We start from the raw sequence: 9,032 nt of genomic DNA on the forward strand, positions 1-9,032 counted from the left end.
GTTATATTAGTTTCATAAGCTAGAGTTTTTGAATTTCTAAATTATACAAAATATTTTAATGCTTCATTCCATTGCTAATAAAGTTTGTTACATGTGGATATTGACAGCGGTTAATATTTATTCCAAACCCTTGGAATTTATGATGCCTAAGGTTCTCCTTGAAAGATTTGGTTTTGGTATTTATTCAGTCAATTTCTGTTTTTGCGGGGGCATATTCTCTACTACTACAAAACCTTTTAGCCACTTGTTTCAGTAAATGAAAAAAGGGCATAGCCTGTAAAGATACTGGCAGAAACATATCCACACTTTAGCATAATCTATGGAAATTTATATTTCTTCAACAATTTCACAGTCTGATGTAACTTGATAATTTTATATTCCTAATGCAGATCATCTTTAACAGAATCTTATAACTAAGTAGAAACCATTTCATTTATATTTAGTAATATATTGGAAGTAAACAGAGAAAATACATGAAGTTACACTTGACAGTGCAATGTCAGCTGCATGAAGAGTGTGTGTTGAAAACTTTATGAACATAACAGTGAGGTATAAAGAACAAGGCAACACAGACCATGAGGAGCTTTTATACAGATTTATAGTTTGGCTTTGAAATATTTCTGGAGAGTAAACTACTGAAAATGTTTTATAAAGTAAATATTTAATAAGTACTTTTTTGTACACTTTCCTGAGCTATATGATATAAAATTACCAATTTCCTTTTACGATGTATTTTATAGTATTGTACTTAAAATCATAGGCAAGTCTTTAAAATAAATGTCATCTAATCTTCATATTGATTCGTGATGATGGAAAAAATCAAACACTTAAATTAATTGACTTCTTCATTTATATTTAGTTACAGTAATTGAATATTGATTTGAGGTTGAAAATTTAAGACTTTTCACTTTGATTTTGAAAATCAAAGACTTTTTATTTGATGACTCAAACTTCCTTATAAATTTTATTTTTATTAATCTCATTTGAATTTCTATGATTTAATTACAAATGACAAAATGTCTATGCAATGACTTATATATTGAAAACACACAATGTTATTGTTTTAAATTATCATTAGTGTTGGTATAATGTTCTTTTGGAAAGTATATACCTTACCCTTGTTCATTCAAATGCTGATTTATCTCCCTTAGTCTCTGGTTTCAATCCGGAGTAGAAGGGAGAGGGGAGGAGCCCGAGGACAGGAAGGAGTGGGAGGCAAAGGAGGAGAGAGAGGAGCAGGAGCTGAGAGAAGAGAGAAGTTGGGAGAGCAGAAGCTGGAGGAGAGGTCCTGGAACAAGGTTTAGTGAAGGACCGGACCTATGATATCACTAAAAGCAAGTAAAATGGGTAAAATATGAATGGTAGGAAATTACATGGGCTTGGAGGTTTAGGATGGAATAACTATTGCCCAGCATTGTGATCTAGGTTAATTAAATGAATCCCAGTCTCTGTGTGGTGATTTGGGTATACAGCTAGTTTAGGATTAACCACAGCTTTACTTAAAGATATATCAATAGTAATTTTTAATGACCAAATACAACACATTAGCTTATCATTATTTCTTTAAAACTGAACAAAGTTATTTAAGTTGGTTAACTTGTTTAAATATTCAGTGGGTTTCCTAGTAAAGGTAGCAGGGGCTGTACTCTGGCATGAACACAGTGGCTGTCTCTTTGATCAAGTCCCCCTGGAGGGGGGGAGGAGCAGCCTTTTTTGGCAGACAACCAAGGAAGATGATGCAGGCAGCCTTGATGATACCTGATAGACTAGGGTCAGATAGAAGTGGAGGTGGACCTCCCCTATATGTGGACTAGGGAAGGTGCACAGAAGGAGAAGAGGAAGAATTTGGGAGGAATTGAGGGAGGGGCCACAAATGGGATACAAAGTGAATAAATTGTAATAAATAAAAAATAAAAATACACAATATGACCAGATTCTAGACGGGAAATTTCTCATAAAAAGACAATATAAAGAAAATCAATAGTGTAACCATGATTCAATAAATTATAAGCAACTGTTAATGACCACTATCAATTTTTCTTTGTTGAAAACTATTAATAGTCTACGTTTAAATTACTCTAATTTACATTGCTCCATTGAGGACCTAATCAGTCTAGTTATGACTACCTAACTTGAACTGCCTTTCTACTCATGGGAGAAAATGGTTGAACATGTTTTATGCCAGTATTTCAGTATTTCTATTTAGTATCACTTTTAGCATGACTGAATTATAAGCATTTTACTATTGACTTAAATTTTCTGAAATTCTTTTAACAATAACTTGTTTTTCATGTCTAGTTTGTACAAATTATAACAAAAAAACTAAAAAGCACAATTATATTTTGTGTAATCTATCATTTATGAAAATACATTGAATTATTATCAAAGTAAAAGTTAATTTTTACCATAAAACTACTAACAAGAAAGCTCTAATGTATACTAGAGGATCTCTTTCCGACCCATGCAGACCCTGTGCTTGCTGCTTCTCTTTCTGTTGATTCATATGATTCATATGCTTAGTTGCTTTAGAAGGCCATGTTTCCTTGAGATCCTCCATCTCCTCTGAGTCTTACAATCTTTTCCCTTCATTTGTGAGGTTCCTTGACTCTGATGGTAGGGATTTGATGGAAACATCCAATTTAGAAATATGTGTTCCAAGGACTCTCTTTCTCCATGGGTCTGGGTGTGGATCTCTGAGTCTATGCCAATCTGCTACTTGAGATTCATCTTTGATGATAAGGTACTGATCTGTGAGTATAGCAAAGTATCATGGGGAGTCATTTTACTTTTTGTTACTTTTTCTTTAGATCAGTAATGTTTGATTTTAACCTAGGACACTGCTCTATCTAGTCTCTTGCTCTTGGTCACCCTAGCAATATTGGATATAGATTCCTTCTTGTGTAGTGGGTCTTAAGTCTAATCATACATTTATTGAATCCTTCTAAATATTTTGTGCCACCATTGCCCTAGCATATCTTGAAGGAAGGACATATTATAGGTCAAAGATTTTGAGGCTGTGTCAATGTTTACAATTTTCTTTTTCGTGCTCTGCAGAGCACATTCCTCCTACAAAGGCGTAAGAACTTGGGGTAACAGCCAAGACAACAGTCAAGATAGGCTCCTACCTGAAAAGACAGCAGAGCATCCTTAATAAGGTCAGGGGTTGACTCTCTAACATGGGGTAGTCTCACAGTTTGGGCCAATTATTGGTTGGACATTCCCTCAATCTTTGTTCCCTCTTTTTCCTTGCACTTGTAGGCAGGATAATTTTGGATCAAAGATTTTTGCAGTGGATTGTCGTTTCCCTCCCCTGGGTGTTAAGTGGTCACTTCAGTTGTCATGTCCCTCCAGTCAGAGTCTCAGCTAGAGTCACAACCATATTCTCCCCAGGAGCCTACCATGTCACAGGCCTCCATTTAGACAAAGAGATGCCCACTCTCACTCACATTCTTGTTGCCATCTCTCTCACCTCCTATCCCTGTCCTCCCCATCTCTCATACCCACCCATGTTTCCTTTACTATTTCATCTCCTGCCCAGTCCAGCACTTCATCCATTTCTGCTATTTCCCCCTTATCAATGACATTCTGACACTCTCTCTTTGGCTGTCCTTGTTAATTAGCATCTTTGGGTATGTGGGTTGTAGTATGTTTATCCTATAATATAGGTCTAATATCCCCTTATAAATGAGTTCATACTAAGTATGTCCTTTCTGGGTAAGGGTTACCTCACTCAGAATGATTTTTTCTAGTTCAATTTGCATGCAAAATTTCATGAATTTGTTATTTAATAGATAAACAGTATTCCATTGTGTAAATATACCACAATTTCTGTATCTATTCTTCAGTTGAGGGACATCTAGGTTGTTTCCAGTTTCTGGATACCATGAGTAAAGCCTCTGTAAACATAGTTGAGTAAATAACCTTGTTATATGGTGGAGCATCTTTGGGTATATGCCCAGGAGTAGTATAGGTGGGTTTTGAGTTACAACTATTCCTGATTTTCTATGAAAGACCAGATTGATTTCTAGATTGGTTGTACAAGAGAGCACTCCCACCAACAATGGAAAAGTATTCCCCTTTTTTTTCCACATCTTAGTTTTTTAAACTTAGCCATTCTAGTAAAAGATGGAATATCAGAGTGGTTTTGACTTATAGTTCTCTGATGGGTAAAGGATGTGAGTATTTTTTTAAGTGTTCCTCAGCCATTCAAGATTCCTCTGTTATGAATTCTGGGTTTAGCTCTGTTCCCCACTTTTAAAAATAGATTATTTGATTTTTTGATGTTTAATTTATTAATTGTTTGTATATTTTATATATTAGGCCTTTTTCTGATAATGGGTTGGAAAATATATTTTCACAGTATGCGATTGTTCTGATGAGTGTCTTTTGCTTTACAGAAGATAATAAGATTCATGAATATCATTTATTAATTTTTGATCTCAGAGCCTTTGCTGTTGGTGTTCTATTTAGGAAGTTGTCTCCAATGTCAATGAATCCCAGAATTTTCCCCACTTTGTCTTCTAATAGCTTATTTAAAGTATTTCTTTTTATGTCTTTTTATGTTTGGACTTAACTTTTTTGCAGGCGATAAATATGAGTCTATTTGCATTTTTTGCATGCAGACATTTAGTTAGACCAGCGCCATTTGTTGAAGATTCTTTTCAATAGTCTATGGAGTCCAATATGTTGGCAACCAGCAAGTGTGGTATCTGAGGGTAACAGGCTCTGAAACTCCAAAATTGGTTAGTAGAGGGACAGCTGAAGCCAGAAGATCCAAATTGAGGCTTCCTAGGCGAGCAGGGACAACCCATTAGGTGGGGCAGTTTGGATCCAGGTCACCCATGGACATATACAGGGACTGTGAGTAGCAAATATTCAACACCCCTGCACTTCCCTTTTCCACAAGCATGGAGTTCCCTGTTCAGCAGAGGGAGAGGGCAGTGGCTACTGTCCAGAGGACAGGCCTCTTTGCTCTGTGCAGAAAGAATAGATTGTCCCAAGCATGAGCCTCCTTACTAGGTGTCTGAGATGGCAGAGGCAGCTACCTCAAGCAGGATCTTCTATGCTCTCTGAATGAGACAGCAGAGACAGCTACCCCAATTACCAGTCTCCCTGCCTGGCAGACAAACAGTGGACAACACTGAGCTGATGGATCTCCTATAGTCGCATTTACCCCTGCAGGCCCAAATCTGAAAGTAGAGAACAGGAGGAACCTCTATGACTTCTGATTAGGTCTTCAAGTAAGTGAGTGCCCTTTCAATTGAGTGCATGCAGAGCCCCATATCCAAGGACAATCTATGCTAGCAGCCACACAATGGATGCTTCCCAACTACACCCCATCTGTGGGCAATATAGTGGTCCTTGGGACTGCATTCTCAGTATTGAAGCCCTTGTTCTGTGGGTCCACCAGTGGCATTAAGATAAACAATTCCTATAGCTCAGACACATCTGAATACCAGAAGGACAGTATGAGAGGCCAATAGACCTCTGAGGTATTCAGAGCACCTGCACATGTACATTGTACCCAAGAACAGCATCAACACCCCATCCTGAACTTAAGTTCCACAGTTATAGGCATCTACATGCTCTACCACACTTTCCTTCAAGGAATACTACCACACACATGCCCACACTCATGAACATACCCCTGCAACCTTTTTCCCTTAGATACAGGTAAAACTCTAGTATTCACTTTTGAACCACTGGACCGCTCTCATCTTCCTGAAGAATACTTCAAACACCAGAGACAGACCAAACAAGTCTGAAGTATAGAACACAGGAACAAACAGCAAAGGCCATCAGATGGCTAGAGGTAGGCTTAAGAACACATGCAACAAAAATCAGGACAACATGGCTTCACCAGCAAACCCCAAACTCAATTGACATTTTAATTCATCAGAAACAGAGTAAAATATTATTAAAGCTATAATCATCAGGTTATTAGAGGTACATAAAGAGGAAGTGGACAAAATTATCAAAGGCATAACCACAAAAATAGATGTACATAAAAAGGAAATGAACAGAGCTCTAAAAGATATACAAGCAAATATAGCCACACAAATAGAGACACATAAAAAAGAAAGAAGAAAAAAAAAAACTAGAGTACATCATGGAAAGCATGAATCCATATTCAAATAGAGGAAAGAAATGGTTCAATACATGAAAACAGAATTATAATCAATAAAGCAAACACAAACAGAGAAAACCCTGGAGTTGAAGAACTTAGATAATACATCAGGAATCACAAAAGTAAGCATCACCAACAGAATACAAGAGATGGAAGAGAGAATCTCAGGTGCTGAAGATGCAATTACAGAAATTGATACATCTCTCAAAGGAAAAAAAATAATAAAATCTGAAAGGTTACAAACTCAATGTATCCAAGAAATCAAGGACAGCAGGAAAAAAAAGCCTAAGAATGATAGGAATTGACTAAAAAGAAGATTCCAAGCTGCAAAATCCAGATAATATGTTTAACAAAATCATAAAAGAAAATTTCCCCAACTTAAAAAAAGTTCCTTAAACATACAAGAGACAGGAGAACAAATAGACTAGACCGGAAAAGAAACTCTTCATGTCATATGATAGTCAACACTCTAAATCTACAGACAACAACAACAACAACAACAACAACAACAACAACAAAATATTAAAAGCAATAAGGGATAAAGGCCAACTAACATACAAAAGTAGACCTATCTACACAACAACCCAGCCCTACAAAATATATGAGAAGAAAAGCTCCAATCCAAGGAAAATCAACTACACCCAAGAAAACACAGGATGTAGGTAACTTTACAACAACAACAACAACAACAAAAATTAAAAGAAAACAAGCATAAAATCACAGAAACTCCACCATCCGCACAATAAAAGGAACTACCACTCATTGGTCACTATTATCTATCAACGTCAATTGACTAAACTCTTCAATAAAAGACACAGACTAAAAGAATGTTTGCAGAAACAGGATCCAACAATCTGCTGCATCAAAGAAACATACCTCTGCCACAAAGATAAACATTACCTTAGAGTAAAGGGCTGGAGAATGTTTATCAAGCAAATGGACACAGAAAACAGGTTGGAGTAGCTATCCTAATATCTAATAAATTAGAATTTCAAAAAAATCAAAGATGATGAGGTGGGACAGTTCATTCTCATCAAAGGAAAAATCCACCAGGAAGACATCACAATCCTCAACATCTATGCCCCAAATAAAAGAATGCCTGCATTTGTAAATGAAACGTTATTAAAGCTGAAATTACACATTAATCCCAACACCTCAATATTGTGAGACTTCAACACTCCACATTCACCAAGGGACAGATTATCTAGACAAAAAGCTAAATAAGGATATAATTTCACAGAGAGTTCCTAAATCAAATGGACCTAATAGATGCTTACAGAACTTTTTCCCAAAAACTTAAAATATAATACCTTCTTTTCAACCCTTCATTGTACCTTCTCCAAAACTGACCATATATTTGGGCACAAAGCAAGTCTCAAGTGATACAAGATCAATGTAATCCCTTATATTCTATGAAAACTCCATGGCCTAAAACTAGACCTCAAAAACAACAGAAATAACAAAAAGCCTAAATGCACATGGAAACTAAACAATTATCTACTCAATGACAGGTTCGTCAGGGAAGAAATGAAAAAAAGATATTAGAAGCTTTCTAAAATTGAATAAAAATGAAAGCAAATTTACCCAAAATTACGGGACACAATGAAAGCTGTGTTAAGAAGGAAATTTATAGTACTAAGTGCTTCCAGAAAGACAGTTTACTAGATCTCATAAAAGCAACTTCACAGCACAAGTAAAAAGCCCTAGAAAAGAACCAGCTCTTGGATTCATTGATTCTTTGAATTGTTTTATTTGTTTCTAATTGATTGATTTCAGCCCTGAGTTTGATTATTTCCAGCCGTCTACTCCTTTTTGGTGTGTCTGCTTCTTCTTTTTCTTGGGTTTTTAAGTGGGCCATTAGGTTGCTAGAATGAGCTGTCATTCTAGGATACATGAGGCCTCATGTATCCTTATTAGCTTCACCTTTAACTTGGGGAAATTTTCTTCAATGATTTTGTTGAAAATATTTTCTGGGCCTTGGAGAAGAGAGTCTTCTTTTTCCTGTATTCCTATTATTCTTAGGTTTTGTCTTTTCATATTGTCTTGGATTTCTTGGACTGTCTGTGTCAGGAATTTTTTCGATTTAAAATTTTTTTTGACAGATACATCGATTTCTTCCATTGTATCTTCTACACCTGAGATTCTTTCTTCCATTTCTTGTATTCTGCTTACCTCTGTAGTTCCTGTTTTCTTCCCTAAATTCTTCCTTTCCATTATTTCCTCCAAGTAGGCTTCATCCCAGGTGTACAAGGGTGGTTCAATATATGGAAATCCATCAATGTGATCCACCATATTAACAAACTGAAAGAAAAAAAAACATGATAATCTCCCTAGATGCTGAAAAAGCATTTGACAAAATACAACATCCATTCATGTTTAAAGTACTGGAGAGATCAGGGATAGAAGGCACGTATCTAAACATAGTAAAGGCAATATACAGCAAGCCTATAGCCAACATCAAACTGAATGGAGAGAAACTTAAAGTAATCCCACTGAAATCAAGGACAAGACAAGGTTGCCCACTCTCTCCATATCTCTTCAACATAGTGCTGGAAGTCCTTGCTAGAGCAATAAGACAGTTGAAGGAGATCAATTGGATACAGATGGGAAAGGAAGAAGTCAAATTATCACTATTTGCAGATGATATGATAGTATACATGAGTGACCCCAAAAACTCTACCAGGAAACTCCTACAGCTGATAAACACCTTCAGTAAAGTGGCCGGATACAAAATTAACTCAAAAAAATCTGTAGCACTCCTGTATACAAAAGACAAAAAGGCTGAGAAAGAAATTAGAGAAACAACACCCTTCACAATAGCCACAAAAGACATAAAGTACCTTGGTGTAACCCTAACCAAGCAAGTCAAAGACTTGTATGAAAAAAATTTCAAGAATCTGAAGAA

The sequence above is a fragment of the Psammomys obesus genome, unplaced genomic scaffold, assembly GCF_907164565.1.
Source record: "Psammomys obesus unplaced genomic scaffold, mPsaObe1.curated_primary_1811, whole genome shotgun sequence".
NCBI lineage: Eukaryota > Metazoa > Chordata > Mammalia > Rodentia > Muridae > Psammomys > Psammomys obesus.